Genomic DNA, 14,993 nt, shown 5'->3' on the forward strand with positions numbered 1-14,993 from the left:
GTATGGTTAAGAGCCATTTAATTTTTCACTTCTGAGATTTGACTACGTTTTCTTTTTGGTGTTTTGACTTTTTCCTGATAATTTAGAAGGAATCCCCTAAATAGTCTATATTTTAATCTCTTGTCAGTCTTAGATTTGACAAATATCTTTCTTCAGCTCATTGTCTGTCTGTTAATTTTGTCTATGGTGTTTTTCATTTAATAGAAATCTCCATTTTGATGTAATCAAACCTTACTTTTTCACATTGTGGGTTATATATTTTAAGGTCTTCTTTAGGAATAGCCATCTGACCTGAAGTCAGAAAGATGACCTCCTACACTTTTTTTATTATATTCATTAGTATTTATAATGCAGTGGGATTCATCCTTGCATTTTGCTTGATATATAATTCTTCATACAATGAGCTTCTATTAATAATTTACTTTCTCCGTCATTGATGTGGTACTATCTTACATTAAGTTCCCTTAAATATATGGCTGTTTCTGACTTTCCATTAACTTCTGTTCCTTAATTTTTATCTGAACCAGGAGCGCATTTTTTATGACAATGTCTTTGTATTAAGGCTTATTCTCTGGTAGGGTTAGTCCTCACTATTTGTTTTACTTTCTAAAAATGATTTGAAATTTTTAAAATATAAAAGCCAATATAAAAAAACAAAAACAAAACAAAATGAAAGCCAATATAAGAAGACAATAGAATTTTAAACAATAAAAAATTAGTAAGGATATATAAGATCTGAAAGATAAAATTTTTAAAAATTGACTTAAGTGGCATATACAGAATGTGGCATCCAATAATGACAGTTTCCTCCTTCTTTTCGAGTGCACATAGTATGTTAAGCAAAAATGATCATATTCTGGGCATAAAGTAAGTGTCAACAAACTTTAAAGGATCAACATCATTCTTCGTAAGTTCTCTGGTCATAATGGAATCAAGCTAAAAATTTTAAATACAAAAATAAAAATAGAAATTAGACAATCCCCTTCTAAGAAATCTATAGGTCAAAGAAGAAATACCAATGGAAATTTGAAAATTTATAATAGAACTGAGTAATAATAAAGAAATGACATAGCAAAACATGTGGAATTCATGAACTTCATAGCCATAAATATACTAAAACATAAAGAAGAAAGGTAGGAAAAATCCATCATATAAGTTTTCATTTCAACAAGCTAAAACAATAAAAAGCCAGAAGCAGCAAATCAAACCCAATGAAAATAGAAGAAATAATAAAGATAAGAGCAGAAATCAATAAAATATTAATACAAGATAAGAATACAATATAGAATATCAACAAACTCAAAAGATAGTTATTTAAGATGAGTAATAAAATTGAAAAACTCAGCAAGATTGATCAAGAAAAAATATAGAAGATACAAATTACCAATATTAGCAAGGCAAAAGGAGACATTTCTGCAGATTCTACATAGAGTAGTCCCTTGGTATCCCTGGGGCATTAATTCCAGCACTCCCTCCGCCCCCTCATGGATATCAAAATCTGCACATGCTCAAGTCCCTTATGTAAAGTGGAATAGTATTTGCATATAACCTACTTACATTGTCCTATATCCTTTAAATCATCTCTAGATTATTTATAATACCTAATACAATGTAAATAAATGCTTTATAAATAGTTGTATTGTTTCTTATTTGTATTATTTTTATTAATGTATTGCTATTTTTATTATTTTTTGATGTTTTCAATCTGTGGTTGGTTGAATCCACAGATGCAAAACCCTTGGATAAGGAGGGCCAATGTTATATGAAGCAGATAATTAACTTTATAATAAGAATTATGATACTACATTATAAATTAACAGTTCTTTAAAAATTACAAGATAGACACACAAAAATAGAACTGTGAGTAGGCTTCCATATCCATTAAAGAAACTTATTCTGTTATTAAATGTTTCCACAAAAAATTATATAGCTTTGTAAGTATTTTTTCAAATATTTTAAAAAGAAATAACACAAATCTTACACAGACTCTTCCAGATAATAGAGAGAATAATATCAAACACCTTTCATAAGGCCTTTTGTAATCTTGGTTTCAAAACTTTTTCAAAAGGATATTATTAGAAAAGAAAATTATCAAACAATCTCTTTCATGAGCATATGTGCAAACATTCTAAACAAAATAATAGCACTGAATCCCATTGCATTTATGTAGGATAACATGTTATCACCAAATAGTATTTATTCTAGAAATAGCATGTTGGTTTAGTGTTTGAAAATCAGTGTAATTGATTAATCAATTGTAATTGATTAATGTTTGAAAATCAATGTAATTGTATACATTAACAGAAAAATTTTAAAAAATATGATCATTTCAATAAATGCAGAAAACATATTTGATGAGACTTAACACCAAATTATAATAAAACCCCTTAGCAAATAGGGATAAAAAAGAACTTCCTTGATTTGATTAAAAAAACTAACCTCCCTCCAAAAAACACAGAAAATATTAATCTTAACCACAAAATGTTGAAAGTTTTGCCTTGAAATAGAGTAAAGAGACAGGATGTCACTCTTACAGTCATCATTGTACTGGAGTTCCTGCCCAGGACAAGAAGACGAGAAAAAGATATAAAGGTATATATGAAATGGCACCAGGGTTGTCCTTCTACTAGAAAGCAGTAGATGAAGTGCATTACATGGTGGGGTTTTCATCAACAACTTCTGCCCTTTTCTCAAGGTTTATAGCCTTTTGGAGGCTTACTTGAGGGGTAGGAACATTGTCAAAAACTGGTGATTTAGAAAATGGGCAGGATCCTGTGACCTGCAAAGTTTAGTGCATATAGTAACTAGCTTAAACCTCTCTGAAACCATGTGACCAGGGAGAAAACCTTGGCAGTCTCTTTCCTGGAAGAGTACTAGAGAAAGGCAAAGGGAGACCTCCAGTATTCCTTGTAGTAGGAGGCAGAGAAGGTGCTACAGTTTGAATGTTTGTCACCTGCAAAACTCATGTTGAAATTTAATTCCAATTTGACCGTATTGGGAGGGGGGACCTTTAAGAAGTGTTTAGTCCATGAGGGCTCCACCCTCACAAGGAGACTAACATCATTATTGTGGGAATGGGTTTGCACCCTCTTCCTCTTTCTCTCTCATCCTCTCTTTACTCTTTCACCACGGGATGACACTGCAAGAGGGCCCTTGAAAGATGCTAGCACCTTGACATTGGACTTCCCAACCTCCAAAACTATAAGCCAATAAATTTCTATTCATTATAAATTACCCAGTCTGTAGTATTATTATGACAGTGCAAGGCGAAGAAGCCCCTTCAGTAGAGAAGTTCTCCCCTGGAAAATAAATCTTGGGGATACTGAAGAAGCCCTGTAAATTGGCAGGACTTATCCAACCTGGAGAACAAAGAAGGGGAAGAGGAGCTGCTAAAATGGTAGGTGTTTTTCATGTTTTCTTATGTTTACCCTTCATATCTCAACTTAAGGCTATTATACAGTGTGACTCTGATGTACTCTGAGGTATGCAGGATGGTTCTTATCAAATTGCCCTAATTTCCCATGAAATGGTTCTTGAATAGGCTAAGATCCCCCTGGATTTATAAATGTGTGGCAGACCATATTTCCTTTCCTCTGGGCACTTGAATAGTCTAGGAAGTCAGTTCTTCATCCACAATGGAAAAGTAAATATTTCTGTTACCTCAGTACCCAAGTTTATGGAAAATTTTAATTTAGTAAAATGATTCTATCCACATATCTCCTTATGAGAGGAAAGGAAAAGATTTTCAGTGAAACTTTTCAAAATCATTCTCTAGTCTCATTAAAAAACACAATGCAAAAATCTATTAGGAATGTATGCGTCCTCTTTATATGAAAGGTTACTGTAGGAAACACTATAAGAAAACTCCAAATGAAAAAGAGCTGGAGATTATCCTGATAAACATTCAGTTAGCAAAACACCCCAATTTCCAGAACCACACTTCCTTTATTTTTGCAATAATAAATGAAACAGTGGCTGAATGAAAATGTAGATCAAAATGGATTATTTTCAAAGATTATATGGACAGCTTTTATCAAGAGGTCACAATTCATGTTGCCCAAAACATGTTTTCTGTACCCAGCATGACAATTTGTCTTAAGTTCTTATCATTAGAAATAGAGTTTTAAAGACAATAAGATTTTTACATTCTGTAGGTTGTCTATTCACTCTGTTGATTGTTTCCTTGGCTGCACAGAAGATTTTTAATTTAATCAAGTCCCATTTGTTAATTTTTGTTGTTGCTATGATTGCCTTTGGGATCTTCTTCACAAATTCTTTGCCTAGGCTGATATCCAGAAGAGATTTTCCAACATTTTCTTCTAGAATTCTTATAGTTTCATGTCTTAGGTTTAAATCTATTATCCATCTTGAGTTAATTTTTGTGTGTGGTGAGAGGTCCAGATACTGTTTCAGTCTTCTATATGTGGCTAACCAATTTTCCCGGCACCATTTATTGAATAGGAATCCTTCTCTGATGTATATGTATTTGTCTGCTTTATCAAAGATCAGATGGCAATATGAGGATGATTTTATATCTGGGTTCTCTGTTCTGATCCATAGGTCTATGTCTCTTGTTTTTGTGCCAGTACTATGCTGTTTTGGTTACTATAGCCTTGTAGTATAGCCTGAAGTCTGATAAAGTGACGCCTCCCAATTTGTTCTTATTGCTTAAAGTTCCTTTGGCTATTCAAAAAAATATTTGCATACTATACATCCAATAAAGGGCTGATAACCAGAATCTATAAAGATCTGAAACAGTAAGAAAAAATCAAACAATTCCTTAAAAAAGTAGGCAAAAGATATGAACAGAAGCTTCTCAAAAGAAGATAGACTAGCGGCCAATAAACATGAAAAAATGCTCAAAGTCTCTAATCATCAAGGAAATGCAAATCAAACCCACAATGTGATATTACCTGACTCCAGTGATAATTGATCTTGTCAAAAAGTCCCCAAACAACAGATGCTGGTGTGGATGTGGAAAGATGGGAATGCTTACACACTGTTGGTGGGACCGCAAACTAGTACAACCTCTATAGAAAATAGTTTGGTGATACCTCAAAGAACTAAAAGTAGACCTACCATTTGATCTAGCAATCCCACTATTGGGTATTTACCCAAAGGGAAAAAAAAGTCATTTTATCAAAAAGAGATGTGCACTCAAATGTTTATAGCAGCACAACTCAGAATCACAAAGATGTGTAATCAGTCCAAGTCCCCATTAATACATGAGTGGATTAATAAAATGTGGTATATGTATACCATGGAGTACTACTCAGCTATAAAAAAGGTGAGCTAATATCTTTTGTAACAACCTGGATGGAACTGAAGACTATTCTTCTAAGTGAAGTTGTAGGAATGGAAAAACAAAAACCACATGTACTCACTATTAAGTTGGGACTAATTGATCAATGCCCATGTGCACATATGATAGTAAAACTCAATGGAAACCAAGCAAGTGGAAGGGGGAAGGGGAGGGATGGGCAAATACACACCTAACCGGTACAATGCACATCTATCTTTGTGATGGGCACACTTATAACTTTGACCCAAACTACACAAAAGTAAATCACATAACCAAAATGTTTGCACCCTCCTAATATTCTGAAATTTAAAAAAAAAAAAAACTTAAAAAAGGAAAAATAGATTTTTAATAGTTGGCTTGGTCCTCATTTTTTTCTGGTCAATATATTTTATTAATGACTTGGATGTGGACAGCAAGGGTCTGGGGATCTGATAACCCTGATCAGAGTGTATGGAGAGAGTCAGCCTGGCTGCCCCAACACGAGAAGCAGAAATTAGAATATGAGAGGGTAAAGCCAGGTTGCAATATGGCCCACTATATCAGATGGGAGCCACTCCCTATTAGCCAGCCATGCGCTTATGTAGTTGCAGATTTGGTGGAAATTAATGAAGCTACGTGACTTCCAATAGAGTTGAGGTAAGTCTCAAGCTAATACGGTATTGGGAAAAAAGTAAGGTCCTAGTCCCAATGTGCACTGAGCCTCTCACATAGTTTAGCTGCATGACAGAGTTCAGTTCTGGATCCACCTAAGAACTGGGGGACCCAGAAGAACTGGAACATGTTCAGAGGAGGTAAAAGCATTAAGGTATTATTACATGGGGAGCTGTTGAAGAAACAGAGAGAAGAGAAGATCCATGGAAGACAAAATATGTGTCCTCACATACTTGAAGGGTTGTCATGCAGCAAAAGGAGAAGACTAACTGCAGTTGCAGCAGGGGCTGACTGCACATCCATGTCAAAAGAGCTAGGAAAGAATAAATAATCTGCCTAAGTAGGAAGTGAGTGCCCCCTCACTGAGGAGTTTAAACAGACAGGAATCTGCTGGGGAATGTTTTGGGGGAATGCTTCAGTTAGAAATAATGGGCCTGCGGGTGTGTGTGGAATGGCTTGAGTAGTCTCTGCTGTACGCTTCACACCAAAATTCTACAAGACTGTGAGTGTGAATCAGATTTCCCTATGGTGTCTTCTTCCCACCTGTCACTGTTGCATGAAAGTTCCTTTTTCTGTGTGCCACCTTCTTGAGTGGCCCCAGACAGAGCTCTTTTCCCCCTTGTTTTTACACCCCTTATAGCACTCACCATATTCTGCCTTGTACTTGATTTTTTTTTTTTTTAACTCGTCAAGTACTTGTGTACTTGCTTTTTTTTACTTGTCTTTCTTCCTCATCTGACTGATTCTGACGTGTTAGGAGCAGGCTCTCACTCTCTGTCAATTGCATGCCCTTTATCCAAAAGCTGCCTGTCAGATGTGAGTATGTGCATCCTTGTAAATACATAAGTGACTCTGAGAAAAGAGAAGAATCTGCTGTAAGAAAAAGAGGATTGGTGAGAGATCTCAAATACTCATTTTATGGAATGCAAAAATTAAGGGAGTAAGCCAAAGTGTAAATTCCCCTTTATATAACCAACTGGAATTGTACTTATGTAAAAAAAATAATTTCTTCTGAACTGGAAAATATCATTTACACATTAAGGAAACTAGTGTTTTCTGAGGTCAACCAGACTACTGCTCAGAATAAAAAGGATAAAAATCAAGAATTCAGAAAAACAGAATAGGGGCTCAGTAAAGCCTTCTTTGAGCCCTGGGGTTCTGACTGTGCTGGATCTGACATGCTGGACAACCAAACCCAAAACCAACAACTGTCCGTTTTCCAAAATCATTAAATGGAAAATCCTGTCTAGCAATTTCCTGGATATGCAGCCTCTTCATGGGGATTCTACCTGGGTGTACTTGACGCTAGAGTTAACTTGCAAATTTATGACCTTCACTCTGCAGGGAGAGGTTACGAGATGGTTCTTTCAGACTCTTCACGTGCTGGACAAGCTGCAGCCGTGGATGCAGCCAGGGGAGCTGTCAACCTTGCCGCCCACAGTTACAATGGCTAGGAGCAAAGCAAACGTGCACATACTAAAAGTGAGAACAGACATCTTCGAGAACAGTGTATTTGAGACTGTCAAAAGTAAATGTATGAGAAAAGTTTCTTCTAATTGCAAAACTCGACTATGCTTTGATGTCATTGATTAGAATGAACTCTAATTTTTAAATAATTTCCCGGTGCCATTTGTCCATACATTTACTATTCGGCAACATCATATTACAAAAAAAAAAAAAAAAAGGCAGAATAAGGGGTCCCTTGCCTCAGGAAGATTATAGCCCTTTTGGGGTGTATACCTGGGGTTTACCCCAGGCTCATGCCAGAAAACAAGGGACAAAGCAGAAGCCAAGAGGGCTGAAGGAGTGAGCTCTCCTCCATTAAAGCACCTGCTGCTGAGAAGGCCCGTGTACCTGAGGAATCTGGGGCTACTGGGTTTGGGCAAACAGTAGAGCCATGGTGCCAAACCACTAACCAGGGAGGAGCAGCAGAAGAGTCCAGGATCCCAAGGTCCAGCTCGGCTGAGGGGTGCCACACTTCTGCTTGATCTCACTGTTCAAGGCAGGGGTGAAGCTCGGAGCTGGGGATACCAGAACAGGAACCTCCCTTGGAAGGGGACCACTGTCAGGGCAGGTCCCAAGGAAGTTAAAGGGCAACAATCCCATCTATCCTTTCTCAGCTGAGCCTTACAGGCAACAGACACCACTCATTTTTAAATTAAAAGTTTAAAAAACGAGGTTAAGTAGATTTATTATTCTTTTCTTTGACATGATAACTTCTTTTAAGTTCCTGGTTTCATTGTTTTTATAATTTTTGAAATGCTTAGAAAGCATCTGCCAAATAGTTCTTAGAGGGGATTTGTTTGTCAAGGTTGGGTTGTGCTCATGGGTTTGCGTTGTGCAGGCGAACATCATCCATCACATACGGCCCAGCAGGAAATGTTGAGATCTGCTACCTTAGAAGAACCTGTATGATGATGTCTTTGGTGGTCCCCTTTAACTTCCTTGGGACCTGCCCTGACAGTGGTCACCTTCCAAGGAAGGTTTCTGTTCTGGTATCCCCAGCTCCGAGCTTCACCCCTGCCTTGAACAGTGAGATCATCATACAGGTTCTTCTAAGGTAGCAGATCTCAACATTTCCTGCTGGGCCGTATGTGATGGATGATGTTCGCCTGCACAACGCAAACCCATGAGCACAACCCAACCTTGACAAACAAATCCCCTCTAAGAAGTATTTGGCAGACGCTTTCTAAGCATTTCAAAAATTATAAAAACAATGAAACCAGGCACTTAAAAGAAGTTATCATGTCAACGAAAAGAATAATAAATCTACTTAACCTCGTTTTTTAAACTTTTAATTTAAAAATGAGTGGTGTCTGTTGCCTGTAAGGCTCAGCTGAGAAAGGATAGATGGGGTTGTTGTGATTCCATTCATATTAGCTCCCAGGCCAGCCCCTTCTCTCCCACTCAAGGTTCAGGTGCTAACTACAGAGTGATCATTAATCTATGCTATAAGCTCTAATTGCTGATGAAATTAAAGTATCAGCATACTTCATTCAGTACTGGAGTACCAGCAACCCTCCTCAAAATTCATCATAGCACTCCCCTGTGTCAGTACCAGGTATGGGAAGACTGGGGTTCTGGGACCCGATATGCACTCTGAGACCCCTGAAGGAAAGTCTCGTCTTATGGAAACATCCTTGCATCCAGAGCTCCTTCTCCTCTCTGATGCCACTGTCTCTAGACTTCAAAGGGTAAGACCTTAATCCAGGAATAAGTGAGAGGAGGATGAATGGGGACCCAGTGGGAGAGACACATGCACAGAGCAGAAAAACAGAATGACAACTTCTCCTCCTCCTCCTCCTCCTCCCATCCTTTTCCTTCTTCTCCCCTCCGTCTCCTTCTCCCCTCCCCTCTCCTACTCTCTTTCTTGCTCTCTCTCACTCGCCTTTCTCATCACTGTCAGTTCAAGGAGAGAGGAAAGCTTAAATAATTGCAGGAGATTATTACAGAAAAGTCCAATCAATGTGTGATAAAAGGGCAATCTCTTCTTCCCCACGACCTTCACTGGAAACTGAAGGACCAGAGTATTCTTCACACACAGTAGCTAGCCCTGGATATAACCCAGAATATTGGGTAATGGACCTCCCTGTGTCACTTGGTTATTTTTCAAGTCAAGGCAGACAGTACAGTGGTTAAATGCAAAGGCTTTGACATATGATCAGGATGGTTCATGCTATAGCCAAACGGTTTACCATCTATGTAATCTTGGCCCTCAGTAAAAAGTGATCCTGTATATAAAGTGATTAGCACAGTTCCTGACATGCAATAAGCACTCACCTCAGGCCAGCTGATGAATAAATCCAGTGTTAACAAAAGTGGTAATACAGTTGGCCCTGTGTATCTGCAGTTTCCACATCCTCGGATTCAACCAACTGCAGATCGAAGATATCTAATAAACACATAATAACAGTACAACAATAAAAAATAATACAAATGAGAAATACAGTACAACAATTTATATAACATTTACATTGTACAATCAGCCCTCCTTATCTGAGGTTTCCTCATCTGTGGATTCAACCAATCAGAGATCAACAATATTAAAAAAAAATTATGTCTGAACATGTGCAGACTTTTGTCTTGTCATTGTTTCCTAAATAATACAATACAACAACTATTTATATAGCATTTACATTGTATTAGGTGTTCTAGGTAATCTACAGATGACACAAAGTAAATGGAGGATGTGTGTAGGTTATATGCAAATACCACACCATTTTATGGAAGGGACTTGAACATCCACAGATTTTGGTATCCGAGGGTTTTGCAGGAAAGTCCTGGAATGAATCCCTCATGGATACCAAAGGACAACTATAATGATGCAAAACATGTGGACTTTGAAGTCACACACTGCCTGGGTTCAAATCTTGGCTTTGGTTCTTTATGTGACATTGAGTGAGTTACTTGCCTTTCTATGCCTCAGTTTCCACATCTGTAAATGGAAATAATGATGGTATCTACTTTGCAGGGTTGCTCTGAATAGTAAATGATATTATCACAAAATGCTTGCAACACAGCCCTCATAAACATTAGCTTTTGGTTGTTACTATCCAGCTGAGGAGAGAATCATTCCAGCCAGAAATCCCCCAGATGTATAAGAGATCAGCACCCGTCTTCCCCGCTCAGACTGACTTACAGTTGAATTGGAAACCAAAGATGGTGGCTTCTTTGAGTTTATTCTAGGTGGCTGTTTGTGCCCCTCATGCCAATGGGCATTTTAGTGGGCTATTCCACTAGCAATGGCAACCTACTCTAAGCCCCAGTAACTGTGAACTTCTCACCGCTTCTTTAATAACTCTGGACAATCATGGCCAATCCGTGCTTCCGGGACACTGTCCACAGGGCTCCTTCTCTGAGGCATGCCTTTCCTCTCCTCTCTTCTCTCTCCTGCAAATGCTCATCAAGTCTGTGACTCCCCACCTCCCTCAGTAGAGGTAGGCATTCCCTCCTCTGGGGTACATGGCTCTTTTTCATAACTATTGTAGGATTTATTGTGCAGTATTTTGACTGTCATGTGTCGTCTTTTCAGCTAGACTGTGAGCTCCTTGAGGTCAGTGACTGTTCCTTTTTTCTCTTTCTCCCCAAAGTTTACCTGTGGCTGGTACAAAACATGTGCTCAGTAAATCTGTTAGCCTAAAGAAAGTAAATCTGTTCAACATTTCAGTGTATCATATTCTTAGCTTCTTTCAAGTTCCCCCACCACCCCTGCTAGCATGAATGGATTTTTAGGGCAAAGATGGTGGTTTTTTTTAAATCTCTAGAGTCCCAGGATAGCCAAGTACATAGTAGGTACTTAATAAGTAGAATAAATAAAAGGATGAATTTCTTTTGAACATAAACTTTTTATTAGTATATAAATTAAATCAATATTTCTTGTGTCAGATAAATAGCATAACAATCAAAATTAGGTAGCATCTTGTAAGTAGAACATTTAGTTGATACAATAAAGTATCAGTCATCTAGAGATCCTGATACTTGGTCCTCAGGAAATTAATAACAATGTCTATCATTTGCTGAGCTTTTAAAATGTGTGTTCTCAGGTTCCTACTGAACCTATTAAATCAGTCTCTAAAAATGAGCTTAGACAGATCTTTTGTTTTGTTTTTCCAGATATCTCCAAAACGTGAAATCTAGGTTGAGAACCATCTTGGCCCTATAAATTGCTAACCCTGTGATCTTCAGCAAATTTTTAATTTCTCTAAGCCCCAATATCTTCATCTGAAAAAGGAAGATAATTATGCCTACCTCCTAAGGTTGAGTAATAATTAAATGAAATAATCCCATAAGAAGTATTGAACGTGGTACCTAAAATACTGAAATCCCTTTATAATTGTTTTATTAGCAACAGCATTTTTATTATTGGCGTGTAAGTCATACCACCACCTGTGAGCCACTACTGCCACATCTTGGCCAAATATCATAACTGCAGGTTACTGACTTGTTTTTGAATAGTTATGCCTTGCTTAACAACCTGATACATTCCGAGAAATGTGACATTAGGCGATTTTGTCATTGTGTGAACAACATAGAGTGTACTTACACAAACCCAAATGGTATAGCCTACTACACACCTAGGCTGTACAGTGTAGCCTATTGCTCCTAGACTACAAACCTGTACAGCATGTTATTGTACTGAATATTGCAGGTCATTGTAACACCATGGTAAGTATTTGTGTATCTAAGCATATCCCAACATAGAACGGGATAGAAAGGGTGCTGTAAAAATACAATATTAAAATTTTATGGGACCATCATCATATATGCAGTCCATCATTGACTGGAATGTTGTTATGTGGCACATGACTGTACTTGAAACTGGACCAACCTACTACCCCAAATTAAACTTGTCAAGTCAGAGAAGGGCAAGTTCATAAATTTCCAGCTATCTTTCCTTCTATCTGCTAACAAGATCCAAAATTTCCCCAGCTATTTCTAAGCATTAAATTATTTGAACCTCATTTAGGCTTGAGTTTACTGCTTCCCAGAGGGGAAAGAAAGGCAACAGAGAAAATACTGTAGAAGAAAACTTTCTAAATATTATTTATCCCCAAGGGTGAAAAGCTGGCTTGAGAAAATCTGTGTAGGAAATCGTTTTGAAAGATAATTTGGATTGATTCACTAATTTTCTTTATGTTATCCCTCTAAATGTCCTTATAACTCTAGGAGGTCTCTGCAGTGTCCATTTCTATGGCATTAAAAAGGAGCTAAATGAGTACATTCTGTGCAAATCGTAGCTCACATAAACTATGATAAATTCAGAAGCCAATTTCTATATTAATAGGAGGGAAAACAGGTAAATATTTATAAGGAAAATGAATGCTTAAGGGAGGAAAAATGAGCCTCCTTAAAGAAAGCAGCCCAAGGATTTCTACATTCTTCTAAGAAAGTAAGGATGAGAGGAAAATATTAATAGAAACAATATTCTAACCTTAATAAAGCATTGACAGAATGTCTTAGAGACAACACCAATGCAGTGTCTACTACATATCTCATCTTCACATACATTATCAAAGGTAACCTTCCCAGTGACACTGAGGGGAAAATGCTGTTATCCCGCTATTAAAGATGATGAGATGGAAATGCACGAAGGTGGGACTTCACAAATTCACGCAACCGCTGGGTGGCAGAACTGCGCGAGACTCAACGCATGGCTGGTTTCATGCCATGGTTCACCTCCTTCTATTAAACTATTCTGTGTAACACAGGGAATAATCCACAACTATCACAACCCTTGCTAACTAAAACAGAATATAATGATTCATGCATGAGAAAAGCTCCAGAAATGAGCACAAGGCTCAGAGGGAAGAGTTTGTGGTGTGGGATGCTACCCGTGCTGCCTAAGGAGATGAAGGCTTGCACCAGAACAGGTTTTGATTCATTTGGAGGTCATGAATAAAACAGTTTTAAACTTTGGAACAGAAATAAATTGGTTAGGGGGTATGGGATGATTTTTTTTCCCTTAGGTCTTCGTATTTTAATTAGTAGAAGATTTCTTTTTCTTTTCTTTTCTTTACTTCTTATAAAAAGGAAAAGTTGTCCCCAGGACCACGCACTGGGACATTTCTTCTGTTTTGTCAGATAAGGAGGACTCAACAATTGCTTTTTTTTTTTTTTTTTGCTCTCCCTTTCTTTCTCCCATAAGAACAATAAAGCTTTTAATAAAAGTATTTGCTGTTTTCCTAACAATTCCTCAGAATCTTACCATGTGTTGTAAAAATCCCAATTCCTCCTGAAAGCTTGATGCTTCCTTCTCTTTACAAAAGCCCAGTGAGAAGGGGGATGCTAAGAGGATGATATTTGGAGAGTACTCCTAGGACTAGGTTTTGAGCAAGTAATCACAGATTTACCACAATGTTGGAATTATCTCTGTGCTTTGGTTTCCTAAAACTGATTTATATTTCACAGAGTTCTTATGGGGAAAAAAAAAAAAACAACGCAAAGGATAAACAAACTCCTCTGCAAAATTCTACTAGTTTTAAGTGATAATTTTGTGCCAGATGCTAGGCTCAGGTCTTACTAAATGAGACTATGTTGTCTCATTTACTCCTTAAGACAACCATTATTATACCCTTTTATCAGAAAAGGACACTGAGCCCTAGAGAGGTCAGGTAGATTTCCCAAGGCCGTGCAAATCCTGAGAAGTGGAGCCCAGTTTCCCTGATTCCTGACCTGTGTGCTTGGGTGGTGTAAGGACTTTAGAGTCAAAACGCTTGGCTTCAAATTCTCACTCCACTAGCTGTGTGACCTTAGGTCAGTTTCTTAACTTCTCTGTGCCTTCGTATCTTTTGTCTCCAAAACAGAGAATAGTCATAGGAAGAGTACGTAAATCACAGGGCGGCTGTGAGGATGAAAAGAGTTAATATATTTCAAGAGCTTAGAGCTGAGATCCCCAGCCTTTGTGCCAACATGCCCCAGGGCACTGTGGTCAACTCCTACAGGGTTGTTGGTTGAAACATTTAAAATTTTCAAGGGAAATGTGGGAATAATGACATCTGTCAGTCACTGAGTGGACTAGCTAGGGGTAGTTCACAGTTTCAACATTAGATCACACCACATTCCTTTTGATGGCAGTACATCTTCACAAAGCTGGGTTTTCAACTATTGCTGTGATGAAAGGCAAGTGCTGCCTCAAAATCAACGTGGAGCAGGGAAGGAGAATGGAAGTGTCCAATCCCGATTCCAAGGTTTCAGAAGTTGTACAGCACCCAACAGGTGCACACGTCCCGTTAGTAACTGTTGTATTATTTAAGAATGAAATACAAGTATTATCATTTCTTTCAATTTATGCATATTAGTTTTTTCAAATCTCTACTAAGTTGTCAGGACATAAATATGTATTAGGTTGTTGACACATAACTACTTAGTAAATGGATACGATGGGTATTTCTGTTGGCCGATGTGCTATGAAAAAATTACCATTACTATGAATGCCATGAAATGAGAACATTTGGAACTTCTGGCTTGGAACAGTTCCTAGTTGTATAGTCACAGTATGGATGGCAGCTGTTATTATCAGCCCCCATGCTGAATCTTATAA

Source organism: Lemur catta, chromosome 11 (genome assembly GCF_020740605.2).
Source record: "Lemur catta isolate mLemCat1 chromosome 11, mLemCat1.pri, whole genome shotgun sequence".
NCBI lineage: Eukaryota > Metazoa > Chordata > Mammalia > Primates > Lemuridae > Lemur > Lemur catta.